At 39.6% G+C, this 15,734-nt stretch overlaps 1 long non-coding RNA gene across 1 annotated transcript in view; it reads left to right on the forward strand.

Annotated features, from left to right (window-relative positions):
- The window catches only part of LOC143434892 (uncharacterized), a 228,529-nt gene extending 214,198 nt beyond the window's left edge, over positions 1–14,331 (forward strand). The window contains exons 2-3 of the long non-coding RNA XR_013104745.1: positions 5,336–5,472; positions 13,850–14,331. This is a non-coding gene — a long non-coding RNA (uncharacterized LOC143434892). The remainder of the gene's footprint in view (positions 1–5,335; positions 5,473–13,849) is intronic.
- Positions 14,332–15,734: the final 1,403 nt, after the last annotated feature.

A 15,734-nucleotide genomic window follows, 5' to 3' on the forward strand; every position in this document is an offset into this window, starting at 1 on the left:
GAAAGCAGTTAATCATAGTGACAAAAATACCCCAAGGCAGCTAGAAAGGGAAGCAAAAGGGAAAAGGGGTGCCAAGCTCTGTTCAAGGGTATGTTCTCATAACCAGAAGACTTCATCGGAACAGGACGGATCTTTTAGAAGTTTTGAGAGCACCTAACAGCACCAGATGATGAGGACCAAGGCCTTTAACATATGGGCCTTTGGAAGACACTTCGATAATCCATCAGATTTGTCTCTGTCCTTTTCCACTACTATAATGAAATACTTGAGGTTGAGTAGCTTGCAGTGCAAAAGTATCATTTTAGATTACAGATTTAAAGAGCATGGCACCAACAGCTGCTGAACTTCGCTGAGATCACCTTTGTATGTGTCACATAGTATACAGTGTAATGATGAGACTGAGTAGAAGAGGAAAGAATCACATGCCATGTCAGAAAGTCAGAAATCATGGAGGGACAGTCTAATGCTGCTTTAGCAACCCTGTCCAGAAAAAACAAAAAACAAAAAACAAAAAACAAAAACAAAAAAACCTGACCAGGCTCCTCTGAGAACTATTCTAATCTCACTGAAGGGAAATGTCCCCAGTGACCTCCCACTGGGTTCCACATCATTTGTTTGTTGGTTTGTTTGTTTTTGTTCTGGAACTACTTTTATTTGTGAAACATGTTGAAGTCATTGAAAATTTAGAAAAATTGAAATCTACTATTATTATCTAAGTGTTATTTCATCTACTTGAATGAATCCATAGATGCTGATACCAAGAGAGTTACACTTTTCCTATTTGTAATTCTCATCCAAATAGGCCCCACATCTTAAAAGGTCCCACCAGCTCTTAACATACCCATATTAAAGATATCAGCACATGGACCTCTGCAGATGTACTGAAAATCTACCTAGACCACAGAAGTGATATTGTTTTTCTTTTTGTTACACCCTTTATAACATTAATTTAAATACTATGCCAGTTTATCCAATAAAATTTTCTCTGCTTATTTTATTCTGTCTCGAAAATAATTCTGTGACAATAGAATTCCTGGGGCCAAATATCAATGTATATATTGCAGATGGACATCACAGTCAATAAATATCTAATTCACTTCCTTAGAGGAATCCAGCAGGACATTTTGTAATCTCTAGCTTGTTTGTGTGAATATCTGATCACTACCTATCATACATATATATGAAATTATGTTATCAAGAAAAGAAGGCAAAATGAAGTTCTGTGGTTAGTCTTCAGCTTTGAAAAAATGTAGAATGTAGCCAAGTGCAATAAAGGCAGAATTTATCTTAGGGAGAATGCTTGGGATTTGAACCTGATTTCTATAGTACAGCCTTGGCTCTATCAACAAACCTCTGCCTATTTCTAAATGTGGCATAGATTGTGTCAATCAAATGCCAAGTAAATGAATCCAACTTAATGGTTTCTATGCCTCTCACCAGTTCCAGGGAGGGAAAAAAAAGCAATATCCTCTAGTCTTCTCTGTGATGGTGAGCTTTGAAGTCATTGGAAGAGGGGGCTCACCCACAGGAGAGAGTGAGCCAGGGGAGATGCTGGTGGACAAGGAAAGTGGTTTTGGAACATCTGACTAATGATGGCCTTGGAAAAGGAATGTCTGTTTGGGTAAGAAGAAAGGAGGGCATTTTTCAGAGCCAAGGTGCTCCTGCAGCTGACCTGTTTTAGTTTGGGGACTAAAAATTAATGCTTCTAAGAGTTCTCTAGATACAATGCCCTAAAGTGAATCCTGTTTCACTCTAACCAAGAAAGGTACACTGAGAAGATTTGCTTGCCTGACTTCAGATAGTCCAAACCCAGGACCACTGTAATGGATACCTGCAAGCTCTCTCTACAAGTAGGGGCATTGCCCCATCCTTTTCTTCCTAACAATGCCATCAGTCTCTCAGAATCCCACCGGTTAAGATCCTCAGGCCTTGCTCTGGTGGTTAGCACCAACTGTGTACTGCCTAAGCAGATCTCATTCACTAGGCAACAGCAAATACAAACAACAATCATCATTCCCACGGCAGACTTATGATTGTCGGAAAAATCTACATGAGACCAGAAGTTGTTTCTCATTTAAGGAAAAATATAATTTCTTTCCTGTGTACAGAATCTCTGACTTTTAAGATAGTTCAGAAGGCCTTTTGCAATCAGGATGGGCCAATTTTTAATGTTAAGTTGGTGTTAAAAGATAGAAGTAGAAATATGGAGGTTTATGGGGTATGCCTTTAAAATTTTTAAAGTGCCAGGCCAAACTCATTCTGAAGCAAATGAATCATTCATTTAATATTGAGCTTTCTGGTATTTGTGATATAACAAATTAAAATGATAGCTTTATACATATTTAATAATCATAATGAGAATCTCACAAAACCTCCAAAAGATAATGACTTTACCAGTCAAGCAAAATTAAAACTGTGTAAATAAACTTTACTAGAATTCATCAAGCTTATATTTAAACCTAATGAATAGTCTTCGATGATATTGCTGTTGTTTTGAGACTGGGTGTTATATAGACCAGGTTGCAAACGTGCTATGTAGTCAAAGGATGTCTTTGAAATAATAATCTTCCTGCCTGACCTGGGATTATAGATGCTACCACACACAACTCCTTTTCCCCTTTTATTTTTCTTCCCCAGTAAAGGCATTGGATTCCCAGACCTTTCCTATTGCTATTTAAGCACCCCAGTCTTTACCTCATTCAGTTTTTTAATTCAATTTGACTTTAGCATTCAAAACACTGTATTGACAGATTGGAAAACGTATAGCTATGTTTTGAAATTTTGGAAGGCAATAGTATCACCTATATGTCATTGAAGCTAGGGTAATTTTGTAGAAACTAGCTTGTATTATGTTATATGCCATTGCACCTAGGGTAATTATATAGAGACTGGTTTGTACATATTATATGTCATTGCAGCTAGAGAAATTATATAGAGACCAGCTTGTACATATGTGTTGTGAACATGAAAGAACATACGACTAAACAACAAATGTCAGCTTATTACTAAAAAACTAGTGTATAACTTCCATTGGGAAACATGGGGCATTTTGCTATAATTTTAGTGTCACCATAGGCCATGAAGGCTGACCTCTGTCCATTGAGTGTCTTCTTGCAATGGAAAGCAGGAAGTGAAATATCCCAAATAATTGAGTATTTATAAACCTTATTGCCTAATACCAGGGTTGGAAAAACAGAGGTTCTAAGTGTTTTCTCCAAGGTCACGAAGACAGAGTACGAGGTGGGGGGCCAGTTCAGTTCTGTGGGATCTACAAATGTCTATCTTGACTTGCTTTTTTGAAGTAAATATCACTAGGAGATGTAGTCTTCTCAAATCAGCATCTTTCAGGGAAAGATGACTGTGAATACAAAGTACCCATTTGAGTACTTCAGGATATCTGGATATCAGAATTCCCTTACTTCTTGTGAAAATTCATATCGATTGTCAATTAGACAAGATCTGTAATCATCTAGGAGAAATGTTCCTGAGCATGTCTGGGATGGGTTATACAAATCAAGTTAGGAAATGGCAAAGACTACCATAATTGTGGCTGGCATATCCATGGGATATGATTCTGGACTGAATTGGAAGTGAGCTAGGCATCCCATTCATGTATCCACGTTTGCAGATTGTGGATAATGTGCAACCAACTGCCTTTGCTCTTTCTACCATAACTCCTTGCCATGATAGACTGTACCCTCACACTATGAACCCTTCCTCTGGACATTTGCATTTGTCCAGTATTTCATCCTAGCAATGTGGAAAGGAACTTATAAACCTCCAAAGTATACATCATGGCTGAGGTAGTTACCCAGTCTTTTCCCTCCATCTCTATTGTGAGCTTCTGCTCATAAACTAAGCTTCAGAACAGTTAGTGTTTCTTCCATAAAGCGTTCAATGCTGAGTTACTAGCACTCTCTCCTCTGTCTCCCTAGGACCTCGTATTTCTCTTTATCACCACATCTTTATTGTTATATCTTAGGTTATAAGATAGGACATTAGATAAGCTTCCCAAGGACAAGGAACATGTATGAGATTTTCAAAAGAATCTTAAATTAAAAATACTTTTAAAATAAATAAAGGGTTTTTGTTTGTGGTAGGGACAGTCTTCAGAATCTGTTCAATGCCCTCTGCCTAATAACATCAACTGCACACTTAAATCTGTAACAGCATTGGGAACCTAATTTGAAAGGGTGTTCCTTGTCCTCGGGGAGCTTATCTAATGACCTGTCTTGTAACCTGAGATGCAATGCTATTGGAAAGAAACAGATTTTCCCTTTGCCCTGGGTATCAATTACAAATAGCTTCTCAGTTAAGATCTGGACCCAATGTTTGCTTCCCCTGAAGTTCCAAAGCCCCAATCAGACTTGCACTTATTCAGATTATGTTTGTGATACCAGAACCTCTGTGAGTTTCTTGATCAGTCCTCTTGCATCTGGAAGACACTGTTTCCTTGGAATCATCCTTTACCTCTGTCTCTTCCAACCTTTCTGCTTCTTCTGCATAGCTCCCTGAGACCTGTGGGTGAGGATTCAGTGAAAACATTCTTTTTAGAACTGAATGCTTCAAAGTCTTTCACAACTGTCCAATTATGGGTCTTTCTGTTGATTCATCTACAGCATAAAGAAGCTTCTGTGGTGTGGGTTAAGTGAAGCACTGATCTATGGGGACAGCAACAACATGTCACTAAAAGTTATTTTATTGCTATGATCTTTTAGCAGAATAATAATAGTTAAGTTTTTACCTAGGCTCATGGCCTATCTAGGTTCAGGTTCTTAGTCACATTAACAGTGTCAAGTATGGGTTCTATCTTGTGGTTGGGCCTTCAATCCAGTAAGAAGTTAGTGACTTTTTTTTCTTTAGCTAGGACACTGTCCTTCCTTCAAATAATGCCTAGTAACCTGTAAGAACTCCTTTCAGACCACCTGATCTTATGTAAACTCTAGTATTTGCTTTTATTGCATCTTGTAATGTCTCACTGGAAGACTGGTGACCATTGAAATTAAATAACTGTGTGTTACAATTATTTTGATAACTGTCTCCTGACAATTGCCTAAGTAAGGCAAGGAGCTGCCTATAATTTTACTTCTCTATCCTCAGCACATGATACGGTTCCATTGATGCTTAAAAATATGTGTCAGGCCAAGAAAAGGAATCAGTGAATGAATAGATAATGATTCCCTGGCTTCTGCTTTAAGCATGAAGTGGGTACCATGCAGTGTAAGACAGCTCACGTTTGTCCGTCTAAGCTTTCCCATCCTGTTCCCTGTTATTCCCCCCCTGCAGCTGCTTTCCTAAAGAATCTCTGAATCTCTCCCTTTTTTTTGAATCACAGGAGCTGGATGTTGGGAACACCCACAGATGCACTCTACAAACACACAACTTACTCTGAGTAATAACATTGATTTGGAATTAACGGCCATTCAGATACCTCATTGAAGATGCCATCTGGGATGTTATTGCTCTTCAGAGGTATATCATATTCTGAGAAAATCTGTCAGAATGTAGAAATAACTCATCAGAATGGCTATGGCTGTGTCTCGATGTGCTGGCTAGGCACAGGGAGTCTGAGGCTTCGGCTTCGGCTTCGGCTTCGCCTTCCCCTTCCCCTTCCCCTACTTGAGACGCTGCTTTTGCTTTCTTTGATGATACTGCTGTTGTTTTGAGACTGGGTGTTATATAGACCAGGCTGGTTGCAAACTGCTATGTAGCTGGTTTGTAGAAAGAGAAAAAGAAACAGAGTTCAGCAACATTCAGAAAATGGTCCTGGGTGCCATTAGGCACCCAAAAACATCTCCTAGAAAATTACCTCTCCGGTGAGAAATTACAAGATGCAATAGAAGCAAATAACAATGTTTACATAAGACCACCGAGTGGGTGGAAAGAAATTCTTACAGGTGATGCCAGTAGGCGTTATTTGAAGGAAAGAAAATTGTATCTGGGCTTAGAAAGACTGCACTTAGTTAACATCAAGCTTTTCCCTTTCTTAGCCACTTAGGATTCATGGGGCCACGCCAAGGCAAGTTTCTTGAACTCTCTGAGAGTTCCTTGGTAACAAGTTCTCCACCCAAAGGCCAGTGTGGAGTTTTAAATCTGATGTCTGCTTAGTAGAGACTTAAATTTTTTACTAAAACAATCTGCTTTAAGTCATGCTATGACCCTAGGTCTGGCCTAGCACCATAGGAAAAAAATGGTAATGATTCATTTTATTGTGTCTTAATGCTAGAAAACATAGACCATTGTAAACATCATTGCTGGTGGTATCCTTGCAAATTAGCTCTGACGTGACTATGAGAAATGTTTTTCTATTCCTGCGATATAAATATTCCCATCACAGCCTGTTTTGAGCCATCAAATCTCAGCAGCTAGCTTCCCAAATGTCTGCCTATGTCATAACGGGATGTTGTAAGCCAATATAAACCAGCTTAGCAACAAACAATAAGGACACATTCAGATCCTGTCCCTTCCCCTGCTTGGCTGATGCCAAGCTTTGACTATACCCAAAGAAAGCCAAACCACAAGGTTCACAGTAGCTGCCTGCCCCCTCAGTCATTTAGGAGAAACACCTGGAGGCATCCTGGGTGCTGCCTGCTTTCACAACTGCCTTTCAGCCCTGTGGCAGAGACACCCTCTGTGGGAAGAGTCCTATTGTCATACCGGGGAAAGTCAGTATTATTCAGCAGGCCCTTTAGAATAGAGAGTAGCATTTGAAAAGGATTATCCCAGGCAAAGTCATCAACCGCTGTGTACTCATTGAACTTAAAACAATGCGAGATTGATTATTTTTGTAGTCTATGCAAATTACAAATGACATTGCTAGTAAATCCTTGCTACTTGACTTCAATTCCAAGTGTTTCAGTTACTGTTTTCAAAGGAAAAAGAAATAGATTTAAAATGTGTGTGTGTGTGCATGTCTTCTCTCCCAACAAAAGGGGGGGAAATCGTACCTAGAGCACATTAATAAATAATTTGATATGTACATGATTTTTAAAAAGACAAAGCATCTTATGAAATTACCTTGCCTGTGTTTATTTTTCACCTCCTACATGGCACCTAAATAGGATGCCAAGGCCTTGTTGCAGGATTTTCATTTCTAATTGAATGAGTTTACACTTTCCCTGGGCTATACTGAAATGAGTCCTCCTTCATAGCACAGGCAAGTGAATTTTTCACTTCTGCACAAGCTTTAGAGAATAGCACAGGTATTCTCACTAATTGACTTAAATGGCCTTCCATACAAAGACACACATTAAGGGTACTAAAGTCTATGACTTTGGACACAGAAAGAAATCTTAAGAGGAGGATTTTTTTTTTTTTTTAATGCAGTCTGGGACTTGGGTGTTTTGCATGTTTCACACTGAATTCCAAAGCATTGTGATGGTGGAGCGATATACACGTTATCACGTATTAGCCCAATATTACTGTTTTTGTTTTACAAATGAAACTTTCTGAAGCATCCTGAAATAGATGGGGCAGAATTTGAACGCGTCTTTCTCTAATGGCAAAAATCCTTGCTTTGCCTGCGGCATCACTCTGCCTTCTGCATATACATCTGAAGAGCTGTCTACAAACTCCCCTTATTCCTTCTGAGCACTTACAGTCAAAGCAAAGTCACTTTCTGTCTCCACCTTGTCTCTGACTTGAACTTGAGATGATGTCATGGGATAGTCAAATTAAATCAGTACAGATTTATCAAAGTCTTACTTCATTGGAGATGCTGTGCGAGGTGTCGAGTAACTACAGTGTCCTTCCCACAGGAAGCTAATTCTTCCACACACAGAAAGACAAGTACAGAGAGAATTTAGAACCTAATTATGGTCAATCCTACCCCTGAGCTTCTCCTCGCTTTCTAAGGCTCTGAGGCTTTGACTGTATGCCTGAATGTCTGTATCCCTATCAAACCCACACTGTCCTCCTTTCTACCCTCAAGTTCTTTCTACCCAATGTGCAAAATCCCCAGAGTCTACCATTGTTCTCCCTCTGAGAGCCATTCATACCTCCCCAGTAGAACCATCATAAATAACCATTGCTACTGTCCCAACACTGGGATCCACTATCTGGAGCCAAGAAGATTTAAGCAACTTTTAACTTTTTTGAAACTTTCTATTTATTTTATCTGTACAGATGTTGCACCCCAATACCTCTCTGCCTGGTACCTGAAGAGGCCAGAATGGGGTGTTGGACCCATGGGACTGGACTTACAGAGACTTGAAACACTTGTGAACCTTCATGTTGGAGTTGGAAATCGAACCCTGGTCTTATAGAAGTACAATTAATGCTTTTAACCGCCAAGTTACCTCTCCAGTTCCAAATGAAGTAGAGAGCCCTGCACAAATTCCAGCGTTAATTTTGGTTTTACACTTTCAACTTTTGTCATACTTTACTGCTCCAAATGTGTCACAGAGTTAAGAAACTAAGAAAATAAAATACTCTCCAAATTAAGCCTTACTTATAAAAGTAACAAACCAGCCAGAGGAGGAAAAACTGTCTTTGGCTGACAGTTTACCTTAAGGTTAGATTTAAGGTCCCTCGGTCCCCTGTATTTCTCTTCTAATGCCAATCACCAAGTTGCCCTCTAAGGTTATGTGTGGAACTAAGGGCCTATGCAGGGCTGTTTAAAACTCTGGCCTGTGAAATAAATCTAGCTCATTAAGACTAATATTCAAGGCTCTTCTGTCTGACAGACTTAAAAGCCATCTCTTAGGGTTACTACAACATTCAAAGTTCTCAGAACATTCCTGACACAATAAATATCCAGTAAATGTAGTTTGTTTTAATGGTTGTTTCTAATCTTTCAACCATTTATAGATCTTTAGCTTTTATTATGTTATTTGAGGGCCAATAGCCTATGTTTTTAGTTCACAATCAGCTCTCTCTAGTCATTCTCTTAAAACTGTTTTCTTACCCTAAAATTTCCGACATATCTAATATCTGTATGCACAGTGCCATCCCTCTGCCAAGGCCCACTGCCTTTTGGATTATTATCCCAGCAGAAGCCATCTCTCCCAGCTCTGAATGTTTACAGACTTGCACCAGGCCTGGCTACATCATTAGTCTGCTGGTCTATTCCATCCCTCCCAGCTTAAAGTGCATGCTGAGCCTGGGTCATTTCTCCCTATTTCCCTGTTCCTACCTGCCGAGGCAAGAGGCACATCCTCTGTAAACACAGAATACATGAAGACAATCCATTCTATCTCTTCAAATCGTCATGCATTGCCACATCTTGAGTCTTGAGACTGCTGAGTTAAGCAAAGACATCTGTGATTATGAAACAGCCCCCCAAAAATGTTACTCAAAGGCAAAAGTGCCATGGGAGAATAACAGTGCAACTAAAATTATTTCAGGTTGAATGATTGTGAATGTCATATTTGGTTTCTTCCTAGGAGTCTCCTTTATGACCGAGTTCCCTTCCCAGAAGACACTTGCTTTGGGGTAACCATTACTACCACTCCATATGGTTTCAGCTCCACAGAAGAGTGAATGTCAGATAGTAGATGCCTATGGGTCTGGCCCTGGTTTTGTGACTCTTCTGATCACTCCAGCCCAGCCCTGGCTCACCTGACTGCATCAGCCTCCTTCTGAATAGAGTTTTTCCTGTAAACCTCATGAGAGGGACACAGTATACTGTAAACCACAGGTGTGGTCTCGTTCTTTATTTCATCCCGTCTTTAACAGCTTCAATGGTTCTGCATCATAAGTGCCACATTTCTCCCAGTGTGAGCCCCAGGATCTCATCAGAAGCATCTGGAACACATACCAAAATGTATTCTCCTGAGCTCAGTCCTGAACCTAATGAGGCTAGATATGCTGTTGCTTTTTCTGTAGCTTCAAAGGTGATTTCGATGTTTGTACAAGCACAGGCAACCCACACTTAAGTAAAGCAAGATGTTCCTTTCAGCATTACCATGTGAGCCAGTCTGTCTCTCAGCATAGTCCCATCAAAGCCCTGCTTTCTGCTTTCCTTTAGCTTCCTTGTGTTTTCCGTGCAAAAAAATGGGTCAGCGACACTGGAAGCAGCTGTGACCCTACCACCTCTGTCCTTGAAAGGCTGTTTCCTGTGAACCTTTCTCCCTTCGCCTATGTGGCAAGCAGACAGACAGACAGACAGACAGACAGACACACACACACACACACACACACACAGAGGGCCCACAGAATTCATCTATTTCCTTTGTGCTCTCCCAGAAGCATTGCTCCTGCTACAAAACCTTCTGTCTGTTTCCTTAGAGGGTTCAGCTGTCTTCATTCCTGCTGCCTTCTCCACCTCCCAAGTCTGTGTGCTGTGAGTATTGATCTATCTGCCTGTCCCCCATTAGTCACCTGCCACTGAAAGCTGGAACCCTGCACAGATGCAATCAGAATGACATGGTGCTTGTAAGCCACAGACACATGTAATGTGGGTGCTCCCCTTAAGCCTCCTTGCTGAAGGAAGGGCGTGTTGCTGAATCCCATAGATCCTCAGGTTTTTTTTATTTAATCAAAAATGGCCACTGTATCACTACCTAATTCCAACTTTTAAGAGTTAAATGTGATCATGTATATGGAGGCCAAATAACAATACACAAACCTACAAGAACCAGATACACCTTCACTGTTAGTGGTGTTATTATTATATTATGATCTTATTATCTCAAGAGTGAAGCAATAATGCCTATCCCAAAGAGATAATAAATAACTCTAAGTATTGTCGGCTGGTAATGCTACAGATAAAGTCTGGTTATTTGGTAAGAAAAAAGTTAATGAGATAGTATGAGGTCCCTACCTCTTACTTTTTATGATATTAGTTTCCTGGCTTTGGTAGCTCATGATGCAGAACTGAATCCTGAAATAGAATTTATATGATTTTTGATTGTTTCCCCATGGAGCAAGCTGGACCATGCCATGATGGAGGCATAACCATGAAATAGGCTACTGAGAATTGTCCCCACACAAAAGGAAGCAGGCTTGAATTACGAAGGACATGGGCCTCATGGAGAATGCTAGGGAACGAGGATAGAACAACAGAACTCTTAGAAGGATGCTAACATTCTCTGTGCATCCCTTGACGTACTTTATTTAGCCAAAAGACATTTGTTAAGCACATCATAGGCAGGCGCTAGACTAGGAATAACACAAAAACAAAATTTCTACACTAGATGACAACTGCTCAAATAAATTCCCCCTCCCGAGGAATTTATAATTTTATAGGCAGAGGAATGAGGGTTTTACATGTGATACCTCAAGGGGCCACTATTTTGTAGTGGCTTTTCATTAGGACAGTTTGCCTCCCTCTACAGTGACATTAGGGTGTCTACTCTTCAGACAGATTCAGATTCAGGCCATAACAGCAAAAAGGACCAGAGTGGTGAAATGTGTTTCCACTTTGGCCTTATAACAGTCCATCATGGAGCTTAAACTCTATTTTTTAGTTGGTTGTACATTCAGCCTTTTATGAGGGGACTAAAATAGCAATGAGCATATATTTAATGGTACCACATTGGGGGTTTGCAACCATTCTGAGCTACATAGCAAGTTCATAGTAACCTGGAATGCACAAAAGGCCAACTATAAAACATATAATACATGCATACATATATTTACATATACAGGTACATATACATCATATATACATATACACATGCACATCATATACATAAGCATATACATATATATAATTGTAGGTTCCCATGTGGTTTTATCAAGCACCCTAGTGTTAATTATCCTTCCCCTCCATTCCCTCCTCTAATTTATCTTCCTATGTGCCTTCAAACTTAAATTCCTTTTCATTATTCCCCATTCCTTCACACATACCCACTTTTAAATTGGACTGACCTACATCATGGCAAGGGGGAAAGTTTCCTCCCAAAAGCTATATTTACAAAAACAAACCCTAGTTCCTGAGAAATATGATACATCCCTGAGGTTGTTTCTCAAGAGGATCCTGGCTGCATATTCATAAAATAATATAGAATATTGCTATCACTCTTGGTATCCACTAGAAGTTGATGGTAAGACCCTATTACTGAACACCTCACATCTTGTCCACAAGATATAGAAAAACCAAGCTGTCAGCAAGCACTTCTTGGCATCAGCAATAGTATCTGGTTTTGGTGTCTGCATATGGGATGGATCCCCAGGTGGGGCAGTCTCTGGATGCCCTTTCCTTCAGTCTCTGCTCCACTCTTTGTCCCTGTATTTCCTTTAGACAGGAGCAATTCTGGCTTAATATTTTTGAGATGGGTGGGTGGCCCCTTCCCTCAACCAGGGGCCGTGCCTAACTTCTGGATACGGTCTCTAGTCAAGCTGGTACTGACATGGAAAATGTCTCCCTCCTTGGTACCTTCCATAATGCTTAAAGGTCTGCAGACTGAAGAGAAAAGTTAACAACAGTCCCACTCAGATATGAATCCTGGAAGTTGTAGTAATGACCAAGCAGACAAGATATACTTAGTGCTTCAGTGGTGGCTCAAAGATCATAGGAGCAATCAACAGAATTTGATTGGATTTAAAGGCCACTTTATAAGATAGAACTCAGGCTAGCTTCTGTAAACCTGTCCAAAGACCTTAAGTTAAGGAGGCTGTATGAGCTAGGGGAGAACCTAGTATTGAATGTATATAGGATTAACCTACTCTCTAGATTCTTATCCTTAAATCCATAGATTAGTACAACCCTCATCACTGATTTGAAAAGATATATATATATATATATATATTTTTTTTTTTTTGCATGAGATGGATGTAGGTTAATATGGAGGATCACAGTGGTCAAAGTGCCGAGAATAACTGACTACAGAATTCTCATTACTAAATGGGACATCTATATCACATGATCTCAAAGACTCAAAAAAAAAAAATATGCTGGAAGTGGGAGTAGAAAGATCTTAAGGTCCAGAGGGGAGCTATGAAAAACTGTCATTTGTACATGATAGGGCTGAGGTACCCATGACACACAATAGCTGTGGCTGTCTGCACAAAACTTGCAGAGAAGCAAACCAGCATGGATGGAGGGAAATGTCACGACACCTGATTTTTAGCTAAGGGGCTAGAGGCAATTGATAGCCCCTGGAAGACGAAGGGCCAGTCTGATTCAGAGGTGTGACTACCAGTAAGTTTCCCTTGCTCTGTCAGACAGCTCTTCACACATGTTCATAAGAGCAATCAAGTCTGGTCTCAGTGGATTATAAAGAAATGAATAAATAATAATATGAAGAAGGCATGAAGTTGGGTAGGGCATGTAGGAGACAAAGGCGCAGGAGGGAAAATGATGGAGATATATGAAAATACTTTGCATACATATGTGGTACTCTCAAGTATTAATTTTTGTTAAGAAGAAGAAAACAAAAATAAGCTGTAAAAATTATACCACCTTTATTTGGTGTTAAATAAAATTACATTTTCCTCTCAAAATGCATGATTCATATTGTCATGCCAAGTCTAATCCACTACCGTGTTGATTTCTCTGTATGTTGTGCATTCCCTTACTGCAGTGTCCTATGTATGTAGCAATATAAACTATCTAAGCTCCTCTATCTGTCAAATATATTAGCATATATACTAAAAAGACATCTTCCACAAACACACAAAACACCCTACAGAATGGTCAGTGACACAAACACCTTTGAGCTCAGAATCTGCTTCCTGCCTGGATCTTCCACATTCAAGTGAAACAAAGCTTCAGTTATCTCCAGGAACTTGGGTGAGACTTGCTTAGAGTTATTCCATCTAAAGGCCCACAAAGTGTTTCGCTGGAAAGGAAGACAGTGCTACAAAGATAAATGCAAATTTAAGCCTGAGAGACAGAAAACAATTTAAAAGGTTTGAAATGGCAATTTTCATGTTTCAAAAGTCTTAGAGGTGCTGTCATATCCAGGGCCTTCTCTGATGAGTGCTGCGAGCAGGCCGTCACAGAACTGCTGAGATGGGGAGATCTAAGCTGTGCCACCCATCTATCAATGGCTGACAGAACAGAGGAAGACCTCCAACATTGCCAAGGCTCCCTCTCTGGAGTGCCATAAGGAGGGTTGATTGTGGTACGTGTCTCTCCTTTGTCACCATTCCAGTATCTACAGTTCCCTTGCAAACAGATCATTTGATTTTTATTCTCCTCCACTTCTGAAGAGATTATTCAGGAGATCATATTAACTGACTCTCACCTTTTCTGTTATGTCTTTGTGCCACGGAGAAAGCCATGTCTACCTTTGAATTTGTAAGGCCCACAGAGTGGCCCTGGGTGGTCCTCAAAGTTTGGTGTGTCATCTACTAACTCCTTCTGCTATTATATACATGAAATAGAAAGGATTCACCCTGGTCATATTTAATAAACTTCTATATGATTTTTAAAAATTATCCTTAGATACCATAAGATTATATATATACACATAACCCTTTTGGAGCAAATACCTGATCTCAGTGAGTTTAAGATAAATTTATAAAGCAGTCTTTTTTTCTCCATCTGCTTCACACATGTGCTTTTGATGGGCACATATTTATTGATGGAGTGGCCAGTTGATGCTTCTTGTACAACAGCTATGACTTCGAGAGCTACCGCTGCACCAGACAGTGTTCTAGACTACATGACCGCTATAGTGCATCACAAAAACGTTCTCGCCCTTATGAGAATTTGAACCAAGTTACTTATGTAAACCTAAAAGTTAAATCATTCCTTTTTCCAAAACAGTGAAGCCCACTGGAGAATGGCCAGGAAAATGTATGTGTTTTGTCAGCAGTCACTATAGATTCACTATAGACACTAGCAGAAATATATTTACTTCCAAGATTTTATCTTCTTTGTAGAAGAAAAATGGTGCCAGTGAGTTTTTAAAAATCATACATTGTATTGATGGCCACGAGGTCCACCGGAAGGAGTCCATACCATAGGAAAAAAACCACAAATGGATGATAATATCACCGATGTTGTAAACAAGACCTTGAATATAAAAAGATAACATTACCCAAGACTAAAGACGCTAAGTAAAAACCTCATAGTTCAGAATTAGATTTCAGATGTCTCTTATCTCATCCAGAAGTTATATTTCATGTCTGTTCTTCAGAAGATGTGAAATGTCTGGGAAGTGCTTGGCTTTTCCTGTTCAACATGCTGCCATCCATTTAATCAATGGTCAGAGACTTCTTTAGAAAGTGTGATTAGGTAATTTGTCAAGAAAGATGACGACTGAATTTCTGTCAATTATTAAATAACTTAGTTACTGTTCATAAAAGAGTTTGAGTAATGTGGAGGGGAACCATGCAACATAATGGAGTAGCTTCAAATTACATCTTCATCTCACAATTCTATTAAAGCATACTGTAAGGTTGTTATTGAGTAACTCAAGTAGTTTATCTGATAAATCGCAGCAACAACAAAAGATCTTTCTGCTCTGCTATGGGGTAATCACTGTTCCAATAAAATATCCACGAGTTCTCTAGGCTTTGCCTCAGACCCAAGAACAGAGCATCAATAGTAAGAAATCCTTGTGTTGTTTCTTTAGCCAAAAGAAAAATCTAGTTATTACTTGTGGCTTAATTTCGTTTCTCCTTGGATTTCTTCTTCATTCTTTAGCAGAAGGGTCTATTGTGCTTTATGTTAGCAGTATTTCTTGTTTATTCTCATAACTCCACTTAATGAAAAATAAAACTTAGCCTGGCTTCTTGGTGTCTTGTGGCTTTTTTTGCTGAGAATGAATGGATTGGAGACACAAATCCATCGCTGTGGTGTGTGAAGCCATCAATATATTTTATAGCCGGGAGGTATAACA

This window comes from Arvicanthis niloticus, chromosome 18 (assembly GCF_011762505.2).
Source record: "Arvicanthis niloticus isolate mArvNil1 chromosome 18, mArvNil1.pat.X, whole genome shotgun sequence".
Lineage (NCBI taxonomy): Eukaryota > Metazoa > Chordata > Mammalia > Rodentia > Muridae > Arvicanthis > Arvicanthis niloticus.